Genomic DNA, 17520 nt, shown 5'->3' with positions numbered 1-17520 from the left:
ATTAGATTTAGAAAAACATGAACAGAAAATATAATTCTACATTTGTTTTAGGAAACACTCGGTTTTCCCAATAAATCACAGATTGGAACTTCGCCTTAAACCGCCAGTACTCGAGTACACCCGCTTAGTTACCCTCCCTTCTGTAGGACAAGTGGAAACAGAGCATTTAAGAAATTCCTGAATGTCCTTCAGGTCTTGCTGTTCTTAGATCCCTGAACTTCCCCGCTGTCAGGCAGCGTTGCCTGGCCTCGGGGCAAGGCAAGGATCACCACATCTGACCAACATTTAAAAAAAGATAGCAGATAGAAAGAAAGGAAGTCTTGGCGTTTTACGGCCCGCTCGTTTCAAAGAGATGACGGTTACTTGTGTCCGCCGTTGTGACAGGAACAGACCCGTGACCTGACCCCTGTGCGGGGACAGCTGGTCAAGCGGTCACTCCTCCACCTTTCACGGAGGTAGGTAGGAAATGGGAACGAAGGGAAAGGGCGCTGCGAAGGGCCAATTATTTCCATGATTGGTTAATGCAGGGGTTTACAGCCGATTGGGACCACGCTGATCCTGACGTAATATGGGCCCGGCATCAACGCCAAGAATGATAACTATAACTAGTATGCAGTGGTAGAAAGTAACTTAGTACATCTCCTTTCTTACTTACCAATTTTGTAGTATTTGTACTTTACTTGGGTATTTCCTATTTGTAATGTTTTACAATCAATACTGCCACTGAAATACTGGCTATATTCAATATTGGCTATGAATATACTTAAAGTACTGAAGTAAAAGTAGGCTACTCATTATGCAGAATGTCCCATTTCACAAGTTTTCAATGTATACAAATATTTTGAAAATAGCACATCTACAAGCTCACAATGTGTTTGCTATTGATCGGCTATTTTCAAATGGAAATGTTTACAGGCTTAAGTGGTAAATGTATTTTTTTGTAATATCAATCTAACTCTACAAAGTTGAGTTTAATGTTTTCAAATAATTGAGGTCGCATAAAAGTATAATATTTGGCTCTGAGATGTAGTGGCGTAGAAGTTAAAGTATAATATTTGGCTCTGAGAGTAGTGGCGTAGAAGTTAAAGTATAATATTTGGCTCTGAGAGGTAGTGGCGTAGAAGTTAAAGTATAATATTTGGCTCTGAGAGGTAGTGGCGTAGAAGTTAAAGTACTGACAATTGAACATAAGTACAGGACTTGAGTAAGTTCCAAATTTCAAAATGAGCAAAAGTAGTTCTAAGATCTAAGGCGGAAACAAGTCGCATATAGCGCCACGTTTCAAGCTTGTGGATCTGCTACTTTTGATGCTTACACTATGTGTGACGCTGTAGTATGATCAAGTAGGGGCGTTAATTTACTAGAAAATGGAAGAGGTTTATGTCCGACAGCGACGATATTCTTCAGGTATGTCGGTGTGGAAAAGGACAACGGTAAAAAAGACTCTAAGCTACTGTAAGCTCTGACAAGTTAACTCATCCTGAACTTTTACAAGGGGCCGTGTTAGAGGTTAAGTGTCCCGCTCAGGGATACAGTCAAGGGGATACATCGACATCGAACCGAGGGCCTTCTGTTTTCCCAGACGGCAGGCATCATCTCGACCCATTCAGTTATGGCTGCCCCTCCATAATGGCCGGATTTATAGGCAGATAATGACATGGGCCAGAGTTAAGGGGACAGCAGGTTGAAAAATGCTTAAGTACTATTGTTGGGAATGGAGACCTTATTACGTTGTTCTCAGGTGGTTTTGGCCTCAGTGGGAGAGGGGGGTGCTGCCGCTGCCTTCAGGCCGCAGGTACGGGTCACTGAGGGTCCTGGGACTGACTGTCTGCACCTATAGAGGGAGGCCACAGTGCCAGGGGGGGCTAGGGGCCCTTTAGAAGCACCACAGGGGCCATAAAAAAAACCCGACCTGATTTACGAACATGACAAGGTCTGATGACACACGATTATAGGCTTTCTCTTTACTTTGCCTGAAGTTCCCGTGTGCGTGTGTGTGTGTGTGCGTGCGTGCGTGCGTGCGTGCGTGCGTGCGTGCGTGCGTGCGTGCGTGCGTGTGTGCGTGCGTGCGTGCGTGTGTGCGTGCTGTATGTGCTGTATGTGCTGTATGTGTGTGGTAGTAATTTATCTGCCGACCGCTTTGCATTTAAACAGTAACGATCGTTCCAGTTTGACAGCTGCGTTGAAACCCTCCCTCTCACCTCTTTTCCCTTCTTCGTGCTCTTTTCAAACCTCAGAAGTTAGGTAAAGAGAAAAAAAAACAAAGAAAAACACATTATCTTCACCAGAAGGATAATTTGAGGGTAAAAGAAGAAATGGCCAAAAAGAAATGAGGCGAGTTTCCTTCGGGTTGCAGAGAAGAAAGGAACGGCGACTGCAAACAGGTGTGGGAGTTAACCCGACATTAATATTTTACACGGGTGACCCGTGCGCTTGTAATGATATGTGTAATATGCGGGGTTTAGTTGTTAAACTGCTAGTGAAGCAGGTGTTTGACATGACTTACTGAGACGTCAACTCCACCCTGATGTCTGTTTTAACAGGCCATCATTCTCCATCACCGCTCAAAGAGCTACTCCCTGTTCTTTTTACTTATATAGGACTGAGTCCTAAATTCTCATTCTAAAAAAAAAACGCCTTCTAAATCCTGACCTATGTTTTCTGAAAAACTTAAAATTGCTATACAGTAACAGTCACTTATATATCCACAGTTTGGTAGGTCACTCTTTATGGTAGCTCTTGCGGTGATGTCATGTTTCATATTCAACTTTATCTAATTCTAATCTGACAAAAGGTGTGTGTGTGTGTGTGTGTGTGTGTGTGTGTGTGTGTGTGTGTGTGTGTGTGTGTGTGTGTGTGTGTGTGTGTGTGTGTGTGTGTGTGTGTGTGTGTGTGTGTGTGTGTGTGTGTGTGTGTGTGTGTGTGTGTGTGTGTGTGTGTGTGTGTCTCTTGTTTACATCAGCGTCCTTCATTTTCAATTCATCAAAACATTTAAACTAAAGACATACAAATATACACATCTATGAATTTATTTTAAATAATCATCAAATACACGTTTAGAATAAAGGGAAAACGTGTACAGTATAGAAACATAGAGGGAGGGGGGCTTTTACTTTTATACAGGGGCCAATTTCGAATTGCAGTCACCCGTAAATGCAATCTTATATCCTGCTGTTAGAGCATGTATTGTAATCATAATGCACCTTAGCCTTCCCATTTTGGGCGGGAACCCCTTTTGGTGTTAGCATTATGTTATGCTTTAGCTATTGAAAAATAGCAGATCTACAAGCTCATAGCGCGCCACCGAGTGGCGCGCTATGAGCTTGTAGGTCTGCTATTTTTGAAAAATCGAAGAACGACTGACATAGAAACATAGCTTTTTCAGAAAACTGTCAGGATGTAGAAGACATTTTTAGAATCTGATCTCAGGTCAAAATGGGTTAAACGGCTGGACATTACTGTGGCTGTTGTTGAACATAGATAGGAGGCTTGAACAATCATTTATTCCAAGTTAAATTAACTGAATGAATGAGATCGCTACGTTTAACTTGGCTGCAGGCTGCAGTCATATTGGTGTGCTTCGTGCTCCGTCGTAAGACGGTGTTGTGCATCGGACAAAAAAACGTGTCCATCCGCGAGGCATTGTACATTTGTAGGTCTGGTATGTGTTTAATGGCCTCCCTGGAACAGCTGCTCCAAGTATGAGAGTATGAGAATACTTAGAGCAGAAGAACTGCTGAGTCCAAGTTGACAAAGTAAACGTTTTTCAGACCTGTTTATTTATGTTTAAATTCAAAAAATGCAAACAAGACATTCCCTCTTCTTTTCACAATTTTTTCCTGTGTTTCTTCTGACATTCACTCCTACCCCACAAGGCAAAGAGATGATTTTGAATTACCTTTTTGTCGCACTTCCAAACATCAATCTTTCATCAAATTTAGAGGCCCTCTTATTCCCTAGATGCTTCACTTAAATCCTCATTATCCTTGCCAATATTCAAAAAACATCTAAAGAAATATCTTATTTCTTCCTCTCTGTAGATTACATGATTTACTTTGATGTGTTATATTTTCTTTTGTGTGTTTGTTGTTTGTATTGTTTATTTCCCTTTTTTGTGCAGTCTGTGTTTTTTATTTCTTTATTGCACGGCTGCCCCCCTTTGCCAAACTTGTAGACTTTTGTATTGTTCTTAATTGAACTTTTAATCTGTTTTAAATCAATGACCTCTTCCATACAGGAAAGGATTCCAAATAAGCCAGCTGGCTTCTTCCTTTCCTTTCCTTGCATTGTATTTTTGTTCTTTGATATGTATTTGTCTATATTTTGTACTACGTGCTAAATAAATAAACCTAAACCTAAACCAAGTAAGAACAGCTGAGTCCAAGTATAGAGAATAAACAACATTTTGGTCCGAACCAAACATTGTTCTTCTACGCCGCCTACGACATCATTCTGAAGAATGAAGTTTTGATTCAAGTTGGCTCTTTTATTTTTCTGTGTATGGGGTTATTCTAATTATATCATAATTAAACATTCCTTTTAACAAAATATGTATTCAAACATTGCGGAGCGATGTTTTTTTTGTCATGCACAGTACTGTAGCTCACAATTATGCAACTACCGTTGTAAGTTTTGAAACCACCGAGACATTTTTCGGTTCATCATTCATGGACAACTAACACAATGGATTAAATAAATACAGATCTGTCACCGGCCTACAAAACACAATAACCCATAATTGACGGGGAAATCGTATTTCACAATTTCTTAAGTGATGAAATTGAAGTAGACCCATAAATAGACCCATAACTAGACATAAATATGACTGCTGATCTTTTAGTTTTTTGAGAGTGAGAAGGTGGAGGGGGGGGGGGGGGGGGGGGGGTTGTGGCTCCAGGTCGTGGTGGTCTATACCACAGATAGATCTGCTTTTTTTTTTTAAGATTGTGAACGTTTTTGCTAGTCTTTGAATATTATATTTTTTACAGGCGAACATTCTAACTCAAACCTTTGCTTCTGGGGTTCTTTGACATGAAGAATTTTGACATGTGGGTCGGCGGCCAAATACATAATTTTGAGGGGTCCTTGACATGAAGAGATTTTGAACACCACTGACGTAGAGTCATACGTTTTTCAAAAGACGGTTAGAATTTAGAAGACATTTTGTAGAACCCTGTGTATTATTGGCGTCTTCCTGAAAGCCTTTGAGTCAAAAAGCCCAATCGAAATACATCACGTTAGTGACATCACAATATGTCACTAACCCTCCCCTAACCCCTACCTTTATCATACAACAACAGCTGCGGGTGCGGCTTCAGTTCAGGTTGGTCACCACCCACCACCTGAAAACCAGGCATACTTAATGAATGGGTGTGGACACATAAAAATATCATTTCAGCACTTCTGTACAGTTTTTTGAAAAAAAATATTTTAACTGATTCAGCTAGTTAACCCCTGGAACGCCCTTCAAGAAGGATGGACCCCTCTTTGAGAACCCGCTGTGTCAGTGTGCTCCGGCTGCGTCCGAGGCTGAGCTCATTTTGTAGGCAAATAGATGTGTAAATGAGCCATCATGGGTGACCGTGTTCACTGCAACTTAACGTGCAAATCTTTATTAACCAAAGGTTTGGTAGCGGGATGCTGACCAAGTGAGAGAACTCGCTCAACCAGAAAAGACACGGCGAGCGAGTCTTTTTTTTTTTGGCGCGGTTGAACGACATCACCGCCTGCTCCACATCACTGTGGACGTTCGCGGGAGGTCAGCAGCATAGTTGAAGATTGGAACCGATTCCTTAATCCCTTCTTAATCCCTTGTTCTCGCTCGCGTCGCTGTAGGTCAGGAATGGGTTCGCCTCACCGATGTTGTTGCTCGGGCTCGACCAGTGAGGAGATCCTGTAAAGGAATCTTGTTCTTTGGTTGACTTTTTTGATTACGTTGGTGGCCATTTTATCACCGGAAAGATTAGCCTCCAGGATGGAACCTAGGTAGGTAATTTCATCTTTACGTGTGATAACATTGTCACCCACTCTAACCAAGAAGCCATTTGCCTTGCTGAGATTACTATTAGATCCAAAGAGAATGGATTCAGTTTTTCCCAGGTGTAAAGATAGTTTGTTATCAGCGAGCCAGGTGCAGATTCTACCGAGTTCAGAGCTGAGGGCCTTTTCAACCTGCAGTTTGTTCCTGTCCGAGACCAGCAGTGCCGAGTCATCTGCGAACAGGAACAAGTTGCAGTCACAAGCTGATGTCATGTCGTTTACACATGGGAACAGTAAAGGCCCTAGTATGCTTTTTTTGTTTTGGAGCGGTTGAACGACATCACCGCCTGCTCCACATCACTGTGGACGTTCGCGGGAGGTCAGCAGCATAGTTGAAGATTGGAACCGATTCCTTAATCCCTCTTTAATCCCTTTTTCTCGCTCGCGTCGCTGTAGGTCAGGAATGGGTTAGCCTCACCGATTTTGTTGCTCGGGCTCGCGCACAGTCGCACATGCACGCGCACACACAGACACACACACACACGCGTGCATGCAAAATTACGCGCATAAGGAATGGGATGAAGGGAGGTGGGGGGAGACGGGGGCGCGGGGGGGATTTGACGAGAATTGGTCGACACTGTGAGAACTGCACGTTTGCGAATGCAAATGCCCCATGCTGAGAGGACTGTCCCAGGAGACTGAGAGTACTGAGAGATGATCACTCATCATCAACCTCCCCCTCCCTCCCCCCCCCAAAAAAAATCCAAGCCACAATCCTGTGGTTCTGAACAATCAAACAATCCCACCGCGGCCCTGGAGGAGCTCTTAGCGCCGGGCGATATATCCTCTCAACCTTTTGTTTTTTAACACTTTCTAAAACTTTATTATTATTTTTTTTCGTTTGACATTGTTTCTGTCGGGTGTTTTAAATAAAAACTGTTACTTTTAAGGATTCAAATTCGAAAGTAGCAGATCTACATCCTCAAAATGCGTGTTCATTTACGTAAAAATAAATAAAATTTGAATAGTGTGTTTCTGCCCGACAGCAACAATATGTACAGTATTATAGGGTTACCATTATTAGTGTGGTTGTACCACACTATTGTTCTCGGTCCGAGAATGTTTTGCCAGGCAGCAAAGTGAACCTGCTTTTTGTTACCTTTTGCACAACAGAGTGAAGTGAAGCTTTTGGTCATTCTTCACACACTGTTTTTCACTGCTGTCATGCTTCACATGACATCTAATATAAATGGTAAGACAGAATTCAGTTCCCAGTGGATTCCTCACGACTCACGTCAGTGCAACCACACTTGCAATTTCCCAAGATTGCACCTTTCTAGTTGTTGTTGTTATTGTTGTTATTGTTTTTAATCTCTGGTAACCCAATCTACACGGTGAAATCCTTAGTCTTTATTTAACCTGTTTAAGTTTACTTTACTCTTTGCGGGTCCATTTGGTTCCGTCTGTACACGCTCAGAGTTGCGGAGCCGCTTAAGGGTCAGTTTGCACACAGGCCTGGTTCACATCCAACCCTGTGGTCTCCACAATCACACAATACCACCAGGGTTGGAGCTCCTTTGCCGGGTAATTTATCTGCAATATATCTGCATTTAACAAATACAGGATGTCAGTGAAAGATATTGAAACATCAATGATAATTAAATGGTTTCACGTTTTAATGGATTTTTTAACCGCATCGATTCACAGCATGTGTCTGTCTGCTGCAAATACACAATACTGTACACCAGGGGTGCCCAAAAGGTAGATCGCGATCTACCAGTAGATCACAAGGGCTGTGCAGGTAGATCACATTACATGCCCCTAAAAATATATATTTAATTAAAATTTTGCCACTTGAATTAAGGTGACTTGATTGACATTTAGAAGGGCCTGTCAGCTCAAACCCACAATGTATTACTTTGTTTTCAAGATTGTTGTGCACAAACGTCAGTAGCATTACATAGTTATATACTGTGGAGTAAGGAAACAGCAAGACAGGAGACCTTGGGTGCGTTGAGGTAGTTTACACCCAAAAAGTGTGGGCACCCCTGCCATTGAGAATGCATTGGGCGTTTAAGTTAAATAACTCCAAACTACAAATAATTTCAAAGTAAAAGGTTCCAGCATGTGTCTCCACAGTAAGCTGAATTATAAAAAGTGTGAATGGAGTTTCTAGGTGAAAGTGCTTTTTTGACGTGCCAATATCTGCCATTGAGCCCCATTGTGAATTTCTCAAATTTGAAAGCACTATATTTCTAAAACTATGAAACATTTCAAAGATTTATTTTCAGGTCCACCGTAAGATGAACCTAAATAGGTTTGAATGGGGTTTCTAGGTGTAAGTATGTATGACTAGTAGCATGCCAAAGTTTGTGCTATTGCCATTGAGAATGCATTGGGCATTTAAGTTAAATACGGACATATTTTGACAGCAGAAACTGCCTGTCATAATTGTCTCCACCAGGCCGAAGGCATGGGGAGAGAGTATGTTTTGCACTCCGTCCGTGTGTCCTTCCGTCCGTCCGTCCATCCTTCCGTCCGTCCGTTATCAGCTAATCTCCGGCACCGTTGGCCCGATCCATGCCAAACTTTGCACACACACTCCCTGGATGCCAACGACGAACCTCTGCCCCAAATATTCCTCAACGGCCTGTTATAGCGCCACCATGAGGCCGATTTAGGCAAAACACATTTCTGTAGATTACTCGTACACATTTTATCCATACATCACACAATTCGGTATACACTATCTCCATAGTCATGTGATCAACACGGAGCGGCACCATTTCCCATCTTCCATCCTGATTGGCTAAGATTGGCTTCCAAAGCTCACACGATTGGTCCGTTTCTAACAAAATGCCACAAATCACAAACACAGTGTGCAATTTCCGTGAAATTATACACGCACATTTCCGTGAAATTATACACGCACATTTCCACTAGGCCGAGGACAACATGCCACAATTTTTTCCCCCAAATCAGCCTCACGGTGGCGCTATAACAGGCCAATTCCTGTTTTTAGCTATAACTGCATCGATCTGTATACAACTTATGTACATATGCGCACTCCCTAGAGGCCATGGAAAAACATTGTCCCTGCATCCCTCCGGTTATAGCGCCACCATGAGGCCGATTTCTGCAAAACACATTGCTTATGTTAGGCACATATTTCATCCAAATCTCATGCAAATCGGTCCACATGATCTCTGTAGTCATGTGATCAAGACGAGTCTGTTGGATTTCTCAGATTCTACACTGATTGGCTAAGATTGCCTTCCAAAGTATTCAGTTTCGTTCAAAATGCTGCACGTCCTGCTCATCCAGAATTCTATCCTCAGAGATGCTATGAGTGATCTGGCTCTGCATTTCCTCAACAAAATGAAGACAATTGTTGCAAAAAAAAAAAAAAAAAAAAACATGTTTATATTACTCCTAAACATTTTGCCAAACATCTCACACAGTCCTATCCTCCTGGTGGAGACCTGTGCCCAGAAGGGCACTTTTTCTAGTTTCTCCCTAATTTCTCCCTATTCCAAAGCCCCCCCAGGTACATTATATATTTAAACTATTTTCAGCAATGGTACACTTATTTTTTCAGTTGGTAGATCTTGTTGAGCTGGTCATTTTGAAAGTAGATCTCACGTCATAAATGTGTGGGCACCCCTGCTGTACACATTTGGTATTAGCCTACTGTATGCAAAACAGTTTGCAAAAAGGTACAGAGGTACTGTACAGTCATACAATGATGAAAAAGAAAAAGCCCCGAGGGCTTGTTTCCATTGTGGTCCTATATTGAAGTCATCAAGATCAGGGATGTCCAATATTGACTTTTTTATCTGATATCCTGATATTGTCCAACTCCTAATTTCCGATATACCGATATCAACCGAACCGGCAGATAATATCGGACATCGCTAATCAAGACATATAAAAACCCAATACTATACAAGAAATCATCAATACTAGGAGCAATAAAAGTACATTTACAGTTCAAATATGAATATTTTGGGGGGGGACACACAGCCCGAAAAGATTGAGAACCACTGCTTTGCACTCTGCAGTATAATGAAAGAAGCTTAGACACAAGGTCACAATAGTGAAACCCACACACCATACTGTAATGTCAATCTCATGCACCGAGCACAATCCAAATCTTCTATGGGGGTCCCTCCCTGGCTGGCACAAAGTGTTTCTTAGATTGGGGTCCACGGTGACATACCAGTGGTGGATTTCTTTTTTACTTAAGTAAAAGTATCAATAGCAGATTGATACAGATTGATTGAAAATAGCAGATCTACATCTACAAATAGCAGATCTACAAGTTACAACTTACAATGTGCTTGTTGATCGTCTATTTTCAAATGGTCGAAATATATAGAAGCTTCATCTTGGCCCTAAGGAAGGGAACCATTTAGGGACCTTGTATGCAACCAGATATAGACCATTTCTTTCAGTTCCTGTATCGTCTCTGTCGGGTGGAAACCTCATATGTCCAAAACTGTTACTATTTCAGGATTCAAATTCAAAAACGTCAAAAGTAGCAGATCTACAAGCTCAAAACGAGGTTGCAGATCTGCTACTTTTGAGCAACCCTGCTGTAGTGTGATCAAGTATGGCGAACATGCGCTGCTGGTTGGCGAACATGCGCTGCTGGTTGGCGAACATGCGCTGCTGGTTGGCGAACATGCGCTGCTGGTAGGCGAACATGTGCTGCTCCCGTGCTTGCGGTTATGTTTAGGTTAGCGTTAGAGATAGGGTTAGTAATTTCGGAACAATGGGAGGTCGGAACAATGTCATGGCACCGTTTTTATTTACTAAATAAACACACACACACAAACAATATGGAGATAAGAGACTTCTGCCCGACATCAACAATAAAGTTCATTAGAACCTTTTTGGTTCAGTGTACTGCTAGTTGGGATAGAGATAGTATTGTAAGGTTAGAGTTATTTTAATGTACGTGCGTTAGTGGTTTGCCTTTGATTTTTACTGAGTGCACAGCAATGTGGTTCAATGCTATTGTTTTTTATGTTTTATATATAGTGGATTGGACTGGACTGGATAACACTAACTATCGCCTCCGTGGGTGGGCCGTTGTGGCTGCGCGCAAGCACACACACACACACACACACACACACACACACACGTACATACACATACACATACACATACACATACACACACACACACACACACAGCTACTGTACACATGCACAAACAAGCACGTGCACACACCACATACCACAAATGCAACCATAACTATTTTTATACTCTTAAAGGAGGAGTTCACCCTGGTTTTCTATCAATTTCAATATTGCAAGCTTGCAGATCTGATATTTGCATTTTTAGGGCTTAAATGACCACTTGTACCAAATTTCAACCTATAGTATCTTATGATATATCATATGGAAATTGGTCCTCTCTAATTAAACAATATTATACGAGAGGGTGTGCTTTATCGTGATTATTGGCACGCCAGTGATGCAGACAGAAACAAGGCTTTAGCCGAGTTCCGCAAGCGTCACTGAAGTGGTGAAGAATGGTCATGAAATTATTAGCTTAGGACTGTGGAATCGCTTTACGTTTGACATACTGTATCTTCACATATTTACGTAGATGACATAAAATGTCAAGATGACATAAATGAAAGGTCTTATATGAGTAACAATGTACTGTGTGTGAGGTGGATGAAAAAGCTTTTTCCAGGGTTGACCTGAGCCAAAAAAGATTGAGAACCACTTGTCCCATTAGACCTGGCTGGGTGAGAGATTCAGGCTGATCTTGTTATTAATGAATCAGGAGTTAGGGCTCCATGTTGACACTGAGAGCTGACTCAACGGTGAGGCCATTTCCTCACAAATCCTGCGTTGTTATTTATGCTGTTAGGCTTCCCAAAAGCTCCAAGACTGCTTCCAGTGACAGACTAGACTAGAGTACTAGACTACTCCTACATGATGCACTTCTGTGACTAATTCTCAGTTGTCAGATCTCTGGAAACCTGTTGTCAGAAATCAAGGCAACACTTCAGTGTGACAGTACGAAGACTTATTAGAGCTGGGAGTTTCAACATGTTTTGCTTTCACAGTTACCGTAGATACCTACAGAGCCAGACTTGGCCTGGCGAGAGGCACACTACTAGGGTGGGGTAGAAGACCGGTGTGAAATATGAAGAGGGGGGGGAAAAAGGCCCTGTGCATTCACTCAAACTTGGACGATTGTCTCTATCACTGGTTACCAAGCTCTTTAGCTTCGACCCTAATTTGATGTCTCTCTGCGACATGCACGTTCACATATATATCAAAGTGGCGCTCACTACCTGCAGAAAGTGCCCTCTCCACTTCTTGGCCAGACCACCAAGAAATGCAAATGTCCCGTTTCCATTTCTGTACCCAATGGCAGCATTCAAGAAAATTACATTTTCCAAACTTAGCCGATCTACCAACCGCCTTGCAGTGTGCCCTTTTATAGATGTCATAGTTTCAGACCCATGCCCCTCTAACATCCTCTGCTCGCCCCTCCTCCGTGACCCAAACTAGTGAAAATAGCCAATCTCTACAAGCTACAAAACAAATCCAGAACCTCTGTCTGAGATATGTTAGATTGCATGATACATTTACTTTAGTTCTGAGTTCTCTATCCTGATTGGATAAAATTGGTATCCTGACCTGAAAATGCATTTTCTGTTTAATAAAGAGCTGGAGAGACACGGAGACTCCTGTTACTGAACAAACTGAATATAGAGCTATTTAACACATAACAAAATAAAACCACTTACCCAACCTTAATTCAAATATTTTCTTACATTTGATGCACTTAAACATAGTTTGAATACATAATTATAACAAAGGCATTTTATTTTCCGGTGTGTATTTACATTTTCCCATGGACCACCCGCAGGCCTAATTATGCCATGGACCAGTGGTCGATGGCATAATTAGGCCCAGGACCACTAGTATAGTCCCATGGACCCATGGTCCCATGGACTAGTATAGTCCCATGGACCAGTGGTCGAAGGCATAATTAGGCCCAGGACCACTAGTATAGTCCCATGGACCCATGGACCCATGGTCCCATGGACTAGTATAGTCCCATGGACCAGTGGTCGAAGGCATAATTAGGCCCAGGACCACTAGTATAGTCCCATGGACCCATGGTCCCATGGACTAGTATAGTCCCATGGACCAGTGGTCGAAGGCATAATTAGGCCCAGGACCACTAGTATAGTCCCATGGACCAGTGGTCGAAGGCATGATTAGGCCCAGGACCACTAGTATAGTCCCATGGACCAGTGGTCGAAGGCATAATTAGGCCCAGGACCACTAGTATAGTCCCATGGACCAGTGGTCGAAGGCATAATTAGGCCCAGGACCACTAGTATAGTCCCATGGACCAGTGGTCGATGGCATAATTAGGCCCAGGACCACTAGTATAGTCCCATGGACCAGTGGTCGAAGGCATAATTAGGCCCAGGACCACTAGTATAGTCCCTTGGACCAGTGGTCGATGGCATAATTAGGCCCAGGACCACTAGTATAGTCCCATGGACCATTTGGTTGAGCAACAGTGGGCTGTAGAGACATGGGATGCATAGTATTAGTGTTACCATAAAAACTACCGTAATCGTAGCCTATAGCCTATATCTCCACCCAACAGTGGTCCCCAGGTTGATTCTAATAGTCCCTGGCTGGTTCACAATCAGTTGAAAACCCCTGCTCTACAGTAGTATATGGTGAGAAAAATTAAATTCACTGCAGAAAGTTTTTAAAGGGTATACCACTCACTTTCAACATTGAACTATGTCATTAATAGAGTTAAAAAAATGTGGGGACTTTTTATTATTATTTCCACACAACAACTTTAGTTATATTAATGACATAGTTCAATGTTGAAAATGAGTGGTATTACCCTTTAAGTTGCTTGATTCAATACTTAGATATTTGAGATTAATTTCATCAAACCATTCAAACCAGTCTATTTGAACCACGTTAGACTCACTGAAAATACACATCCTTTGGTCGCGGCAACTGATATTTTCCTTCTAATTTTCAATTATTTCATTTTTTTTTAAATTACCTTTTAATTAATAATGTATGTTTTAAAGTGAAATATATACCGCTGTAAAAAAGGAAGCAGGGGGAGAGAGGAATGGGGGACACGCCAGAAACACATTCTCCCTCACTCCCAGTTGGTGTGCTCAGCCTCCTGATGATGTGCTTCCTCCTCCCTCCTGGGAGCCCAGTGATAAACGGTAAAGGTCAGGGCGTTTATGGTGCCAAGCAACAGCCATGTGGGAGGCTCGCATCGGGCCTGGGCAGGAAAACACAGCCCCTACCATCCAGGAACCAACATGTTTCCACTGGCTTCTTCTTAACACGCTATAGTTCTCAAACTGTTTTCGTGTCAAGGACCCTCAAATCCATATGTGTTTTGGCTGCGGTGATCATGTCACCTTCATAGCGCAGATTAGTTTGGGATTCTCGAAAGCGCACGACAGCTGACCGTTGGCAGTTGGTGTTACCCTTTCTTGGGTATAGGTTGTGTCACAGTGAGGTGTTTGTACCTCCTGGAAGTTTGCTCGTAAGACTAGTACCAGTGAATGTCTTGCAAACTACAGTATCATGGCTGCTTTTCACTGCGGAATGAAGCTAAGGCTAGAATGTGGAGACAAAACAGAATATATCACACCCACGTCTGACACCTTTAACGTCTGACAAACCTCTGACCAATAACACCTCTGGCCAGAACGTCTCGGCCCCCGCAGATCGACCGAAAACGTAAAAGTACCGCGACCAGTGTTGCAGTGCTCATTGCACGCGGTAGGCTACCATGGTGTATGGCCACTCTTTTAATCAGCAGCACACGCACACACATGCATTGGTAAAAAATGACCCTGTGTCACAGGGTGTCACACCAGCGTGAATTAACATACTGTATGAATGAGCCTGGATGCACATCAAGGGCCCATTGTGTGACCAGCTACGTCCTCTAGCCGCTAGAGTCTAGCGTAGGTGTAAGCGGCGTGCGCGTGGCATCATTAAAGTAGTGTACCACCAAAGATAAAATCACCACTGCACCACCGACCGAGACCGATTAAAAGTTCCTATATCACACAAATATTTTGGAGGAGCCCTTGGGGGGTTCCCGGACCCATGGTTGAAGAGCCCCATGCAATAAAACAAAGACTTAATGCCCGGCTAGTCCTTCAGGGCTGAGTTCACTGAGCATGTAATTCCTGAGAAAACTACTTTGGGGGATGAAACTTATGTAAAAATGTCCATATGCAACACCTGTGTAAGCAGCACAGAACCCTCCACCACGCAGCCTGGGGTTATGGGTCCGTATGGATGGGAACATGAGGAATGAAATGTTCACTGCAACTGTGTGTGTGTGTGTGTGTGTGGGGGGGGGGGGGGGTTAAGGTGCATGTAAATTGAGCTATAATGGCTTTATCCAGATAACTTTACGATGTACGTTACATTCACACACGCACACCACACATAGATGGCACTAGCCTGCTCATCAGGAGCAGAGCGGGTTCAGTGTCTTGCTCAAGGACACTAACTCAGGAGGAGCCGGGGATCGAACTGGGAACCTTCCGATTCCAAGTCGACCACTGTACAGTATACCTTCGGTGCGTGTGTTTGTGTGCGCGTGCAATCAGTCAGTCACCAGAGCAGAATGTCATACAGACAGAGGAGTATAAACGTGGGTGTGTTCTGTTGGACAAAGCCAGCATCATGTCCCCGCCAAGACAGACAGACAGACAGACAGACAGACAGACAGACAGTACAGACAGCCCCTCCACAATGCCGTCTTTGTCACACTGCTGTCCCCGTGTCACCCTGTCGATTCCCATGGGTGACCTTCAGAACACAGGTCATTCAGCCCATCGATTATCCCACACTGAGCACAAACAAATACACCCAAATCGCAGTGTCGTTACGACGTAAACTGAATACACCGACATTGTCACGTGTCAACGGTATTATCAGTACATCACTAACCACAGCAAACAGTTCTACTGAGGAATAGAACACACTGATGGTATTCTAAGATACAGTCTCCGTACACAACGCGTCGCGATGCAACTCTTTGTGAGCTATTTTAAAAGAAATTGTGGAAAAAAGGGAAATATTTATAGTGCGAATCTTGCATGGGGGTCCCTGGCACAAAATATAATATGAATATAATATAATCTATGAACAAATACATAAACATTTTGGGTCATTTCACCTGAAAATGTTTGAGAACCACCGGTTTGAACGACATCAGGAAACAAGCCCAAATCAGACACTCCACTTTAGAAACAAGCCCAAAATACCCCACAACTAACAATATTTACAAGTGACTTTACAGAAAGACAAGTCTGCCTGCAGTCTGTTCAGTAGTGTACAGGTGTTGTACCCCAGACACATTAGTCTATCGACCGAGAAGAGCGACCACCATGTTCCTCGTTGCATATCCCCATGGCTACTGGCACAAAATGACCTACTGAGTCTATAGCAACTCCACCGAGGGAGGATTAATCTGTCGCTTCCCCTCGTGCTCAATATCGCTTCATGGAAGGGGTGGGGTTTGGCCTATGAGAGCCTTCAGCTTTCTCACTGTTTTCCCCTTCGCCCACTAGCGTCGGAAACGGGGTTTCCCTGTGATATTTTGTCCCTTGCACTTCTCAGTCTGGCCGCCTCCGTTAGAGTAGCCTACACGCAGCGCGTGTGTATTCGCTGCTCTGTCCCTTTGACTGCGCGTGAATGACCCTTTCATACTGAACGCAGCAACGGCACCACTGCAGTCTGAAAGACGTGGACTGCTGCCACCATATTGGCTGCGTAGGCTGCATAACAATAGAAGACAGCCAGCCACTTTGCATAGAGACCACTCACATCAACTTTGTCATGCAAACAGAGTAGTAGAGAATGAATGAGCCAAATCAAGTCCGGGTTTCCCCAACTTCATCTCATGGTAGTGTGTCTGGGGATATAGAGAACAAGTCCTGGGAGTTTACACCCTATTGAGTTTGCTACTGCATTATAGGCCTCACTATAATACAGCGTATTGAACTGGGTGGTACTGTACTGTACTGTACTGTACTGTACTGTACTGTACTGTACTGTACTGTACTGTACTGTACTGTACTGTACTGTACTGTACTGTACTGTACAAGCCCTCACTGGCACGTGTGCGTGTGCATGACGCTGCTCAACAGTGCCATCCAGCGGTATTGCGATGGTACTTCCATGCTCAGACAGACAGACAAACACAGAAAGTCACGTAATGAAGTGGTTAGCAGCCCCATTAAAAAAAAACAATTTTAATGTTTTTATTTTCAATACATTTATATACAAGACATTAAAGTACATGTCAATAATCTGCATCTTGATTAATCTATATTTTTTAAACTCTAAGATTAATTCGGTAAATGGTTCAGTTTCGATATATTTTCGGGTTAATTGCCCAGCACTATACTACAGTGCGTGACTGGGTACTGGCTTTCCTATAACTGCCAGTCAGTCCCCAAGTGGTCAGGGTGGGCAATCACAT

The 17520-nt window shown here is 43.1% G+C and overlaps 1 protein-coding gene across 2 annotated transcripts in view; it reads left to right on the top strand.

Annotated features, from left to right (window-relative positions):
- LOC306933815 (DNA repair protein XRCC4-like) overlaps positions 1 to 17520 on the top strand; it is an 88324-nt gene that overhangs the window by 21550 nt on the left and 49254 nt on the right. The gene's annotated exons all lie outside the window — the stretch shown is intronic.

The sequence above is a fragment of the Electrona antarctica genome (assembly GCF_951216825.1).
Source record: "Electrona antarctica genome assembly, chromosome: 12".
Taxonomy (NCBI): Eukaryota; Metazoa; Chordata; class Actinopteri; order Myctophiformes; family Myctophidae; genus Electrona; species Electrona antarctica.
The sequence above is the reverse complement of the archived record's forward strand: the minus strand, read 5'-3'. Positions and strand labels throughout refer to the sequence as shown.